The sequence below is a fragment of the Bison bison genome, unplaced genomic scaffold (assembly GCF_000754665.1).
Source record: "Bison bison bison isolate TAMUID 2011002044 unplaced genomic scaffold, Bison_UMD1.0 scf7180017864177, whole genome shotgun sequence".
NCBI classification, from domain to species: Eukaryota; Metazoa; Chordata; class Mammalia; order Artiodactyla; family Bovidae; genus Bison; species Bison bison.
The window spans coordinates 1815918-1816282 of record NW_011494749.1 but is presented as its reverse complement, the minus strand read 5'-3'; positions in this window follow the sequence as shown (position 1 = coordinate 1816282).

Genomic DNA, 365 nt, shown 5'->3' with positions numbered 1-365 from the left:
CTCGGCACCGCCCGGTCGCGCCTCGTCCCGGCCCAGCGCGCCCGGCTCTTCGGCGGTGTAGAAGGTGTAGGTATCGGACATGCGGTCGTCGAGGCGGCGCTGGCAGCAGTACTCTAGGTGCGCGCCCTCCAGGCCCCAATAGATCATCTCGTTGTAGAAGGAGAGCTCGCACATCCGCGGCGCGAAGCGCAGCTTGCCGTGGCCGCGGACGTAGAGAAGGATGAAGCCGAAGGCCTCCGAGTGCCGGTCGAAGAAGTACTCGTTGCGCTCGTGGTCATAGTCGTCGCACACCTCCAGCACGTCGCGCTCCGAGCGGCAGCCGTGCAGCCGGCTCACGCGCCGCAGCGGGAAGTCCTTCAGCAGCT